Consider the following 4,823-nt stretch of genomic DNA (forward strand, 5'->3'; position numbering starts at 1 on the left):
CTGTCAAAACAAAAGCTATTATTCTATCCTTTCTGTGAAAATATACCATCTAACATTTTTGTTCAAGATGGAAGATCTATAAGCAAAGATAAGCAGTGTGCACCATCTTGTGGATGAATTTCCCATCAACCCAGCAGATTGTACCTCCACCCGCCACATTCTGAACCAAGAGTCAGACCATTTCTACTGAGAAATAACCTATATCCTGTACCTTACTTTCCTTCTGCCTTTGAGCCAAATGTGAGCTCTCAGGCTCCACTTTTTCAGAGCTTCCCTCTCTAGTTACAGATGTGGTCAATACGATAAAGTCATCTGAGATGGAGAAAATGGCTCAGGTATTTCCTTCAAAGCAATCGCGGCTGGGTGACTAAGATATTGGGTACAGTCTAGGCATCAAGAACTTTAGACCCATGCTAGAAAGTGAAGCAATGCAGTTATAGGTTTGATTATAATTTGGGGTCAAAAATGCTGAGATCAGAATCTGAACGAATGCTATGGTATAGAGGTATGAGGTTAAAAAAAAAACTGGGAAAAAGAATTCGGAAGTCACATAAATCCCTCAAATGCATGAGTTGTTATTAAGGTGAATACAGGAAGCTCAAATTAAATGGAATAGCTTAAAGACTCAAGTAGTATAGTCTTCTACTGGTGTAAGGAGAATGCCTAGGCTTATTACTTAACTTTCCATATTATAATAGTCTCTTCTCATAAAATTAGCCCATTTCATCCAACCATCAATCCTTCCATTGGACACTATTCTTAATATCCCCACCTTACCATCAAGGAAATCAAGGCACAGAGAGTCCATATAATTTGCACAGATTACAAACTTAATAAGGCCTTGCACCTGTATTCAAGCACAAACATGTCCATTCCATAGTGTGTGCACTTAACCACTTTGCTATTTCATATTTCACTACATTTTAGTGATTGAAGTGGTATAAGGCCAACAAAGCTTTTGCTTTTCTTTCTTTCTTTCTTTTTTTAAAAGATTTATTCATTTATTTAGAGAGAGAGCCGGGTGCAGAGGGGGGAGGGAGAAAAAGTCCTTAGCAGACTCCTCACTGAGTGCAGAGCTTCATGTGCTGCTACTCCAACCTCATAACCCTGAGATCACCACCTGAGCTGAAACGGAGAGTCTGGTGCTTAACCAACTAATCCAGGCACCCCAGCTTTTGCTTTTCTATTAGGCATTACAAGGTAGATGCAATGGTCCTGGAAGAAAAAAAAGTAATAAAAGATGGAAAATAGAGAACTTAGGGGCAAAAGAAAGAGATGGATGGGATAGAAGGTCTCCCCAAAATCAGATACAGTCAAGAGTTTAAAGGATATGTAATTGACCCTGATTCTTAATACAGAAATATCATGATATAATATAGACTTGGCCTCCATACAGATCTGGGTCACCACTTCAATACTTCACTATCCTAGACATCTAATAATTCTTTTTTTTAAAGATTTTTATTTATTTATTTTTGCAAGAGAGAGAGAGAGAGCATGCGAGAGCAAGCATGAGCGGGGGTGGGGGCAGAGGGAGAAGCAGATTCCCAGTGGAGCAGGGAGATTAATGTGGGTGGGACTCAATCCCAGGACCCCAGGTTCATGACCTGAGCTGAAGGCAGACACTTAACCGACTGAGCCACCCAGGCACCCAGACATCTAACAATTCTTTAAAAAATATTTTTATGTGAGAAAATGCACATAATATAAACCTAACAACTCCTTAAAATCATTTTTCTCATTTGCAAAATGAGAACAAAACCACCTATCTTGCTTAATTAAAATGTATGGTAAATTCAGTGATTTCAATAAATGACCGTTTTCCTTTTCTATTTTTCCCAAGAATGTTGTAATTGAAATCACTGTATAAACAAATCTAATTAGAAAGCTATCTCAACATGAGTTCATATTTTTATTAACACTCAAAGAGGCTAATACTGACTTCAAGAGGGAAAGACACAAAGCAGTCACAAATCTTTCTAAATTCCACTATTTTAAAGTACAGGGATTGGTAGCTGAGGAACTTTTTACTTGAATATCAGTTTGAACTGCCAAGAAACAGAGGTAATAGTCACTTTGATTCAGGCAGCCATAGGAAGTCATTGACTCAAACCCTCAATTTATACAAATGAGGACACACCGGCCCAGCAAGTTTGAAGGAATTGCCTGGTGCCTCACAGCTAGTTAGTGATAGAGGGAAGATTAGAATAGCAATCTCTGGGATGTATGTGATGTGGTGTTTTTTTTTCTTAGATACTAAGAATATACACCAGATGATAGCCTCTTTGAAATAAAATCTATAACAAAATAAGTAGAAGGCTAGCAAATAAATACATCCAACACATAAAAAAAGAATAAAACAAAAATCAAACATCTTCACAACGTGGAAGTATTTTGAGTGGGGAATTAACTACATAATCTCCATGGATACTCATTTGTTCCATGGTACCACATAATTAAGGTCATTTTTATTCACAAATGTCCTCTATGTGACTAACAGTCTTTGTACAGATACATAACAATAACAATAATAAGAGTTAGTCCCAAGAAAATTAACCAAATCAGCAGATAAGCAAAAACAATATGCTTCCACACATTTACTTAAAAAGAGAGAGAGAGAATTTTGAATTTTACTAAACAGCTTGAAGGAAGGAAGGAAAGAAAGAAGGAAGGAAGGGAGGAAGGGAAAAAGAAACATCTAAGGAATCAACAGAATAAGACCTTAAATGAGATGAGTAAAGCAGTTTGGGTCATGTAGACAATGGCCGGTAATGCTGGTTTAGGGGAGGAAAAACTTGTTCTTAACCTCCTAGGTTCAGTCCTGGGGGACTGTGAACTAAACTGACAACAGACAAAATAACAGGAGTAAAGACATCCAAATTAATAAATTTTTAATTTTACACGTACAGAAACATCACAAAAATAATTGAATACTCAAAGAAGTGGTGAAATTTGAGAGCTGATAGAACATTTTAAAAGGGGAAGAAAGGGGGAGAAAGGCTGCTGGAGGGAGAGTAAATGAATTTTAGGAAAGATAAATGAGTCCTTAGGAAAACAGATGGAAGATATAATGGTTTGTGTCCATGTCTGTTTGAGTATGGTGCCTACTTCTCTGCTCTCCTGTGATGAGTCAGTCTTCCCTGGTGGATAAAACTCTTGGAGAGAGGATTATTACAATTGAGGTTTCCTGGGGGGAGGATCTCTTTTTTAGGTGGATAAGGGGACTTCAGAGAAAGTCTTTCCCTGCATTGTGGATTCTCAGCTATCTTCAGCTCAGACTAATCTTTATGTCACTGTGGCACATTTTGGAGACCTTCATCTAGCAGCTCAGTGATTCCTGTGAACATCACCATTTGATGTAGTATATACTGAAGTTCATGATGAGCCTACGTCCAGTTGTCAAGAAAGACATTTTATCAATGTGCTTGTTTAGGAAGGTGAGGTATATTCTTATAATTAAAAAGTAATTTTCAAAACCAAAGTGATTAGATGTTGGTGTTTAAATATTTAAGATAAAATCACTAATAATACTTGGATACTAATGTGGTGGTTAGCAAATGCACATATGTGTACTCACCTAATATATTACCTATTGCTTATTTGTATGTGAATGAAAGTATTTAATATAATTGCAATCCTATTATATTATATAATAAGTTTTCTATGACACATAAAAGCTCTCAAATACTACATATTTAATGATATATCCATCTGCAATAGAAGAAGAAAAGGCCATGTCTGATTAATAAGAGTATATGAATCCATAAAACCAAACATTCCCTGGGTGACTTAATAAAAGCAAACTAATCACGGCTACCAATCTACTGAAAGCTTTCCATAAGTGACAGGTCAAACTCACAACCCATCATTCCTTCTTGGCAGTAAATGGAAGCTAAAACCAGGTGAAATAGCTCCTTTTCTTGTTTACAGGGGTTTTCCATACTTTGGAGCTCATTAAAAACCAGAAGCATCTTTGAGAACAAGTGGATGTTTACTTCTTCTCCTAGAAATTGACTACTTTTCTTGTCATTTTCTTCAGCTATCTTTCCTTTGTCTTTAAATAAAGGATGGCCCGAAATATTAGCACAAACCCAGAGATTATAAAACCATGCAGAGTAGCAAGTAAGAATTCAAAAATGGAGTTGGGGATTGAAGATTGATAGAATTCTAACAGGTGTGTATTTAGAATATACCTGTTTTATGTGACAAATTCAGCCTCATGAACATTTGAAAGTATTGCGTTGGCTCTACATCCATCCACGATGGTATTTGCCTTTAACTCCTAAGAGAGTCATTCATCCACCATGGTTTTCAGAATGTTTCATGTTTCTTTTTCAGGAAAAGAAAATACTTCATAGCCCTCCTTCTCAACAAATTCCTTTACTAAATGCCCCGAGAAATTTGCCTCTTAACTTGAAGCTGGACATTCACCTGGAAAGACTGCTATATTCACGCCTTCCCTGTGAGGGTAAGACTATAGCACTTTTTTTAAATCAAAGCAACGATCAATTAGGATAGAGCCAGGATAATTCTATTGTAGATACCTAGAAAGATATTGTAGCTAAAAATTGTTCTTTCATCACCTGGAATTGAGCTGTCACATTCAGTCAGTAAACCTTTCTGAGCAGGTCCCTGTGTTCATTTCTTTGTTATGCCCTGGAGTTGTAGCAAGGAACAGGAGGATAACATCCTAGCTCCTGCAGAGCTTGCAGTACTAAGGGAATTCACAAAATTAAATGTTCCACAAGTCACCAGCTAATTATGTGCCACTTTAGTAAGGTCTCTGATAAAGAAGAGAAAGTTACAAGATTATACAATAAAAT

Source organism: Mirounga angustirostris, unplaced genomic scaffold (assembly GCF_029215605.1).
Source record: "Mirounga angustirostris isolate CCGP_5_RB_7025 unplaced genomic scaffold, mMirAng1.0.hap1 SCAF_13, whole genome shotgun sequence".
Lineage (NCBI taxonomy): Eukaryota > Metazoa > Chordata > Mammalia > Carnivora > Phocidae > Mirounga > Mirounga angustirostris.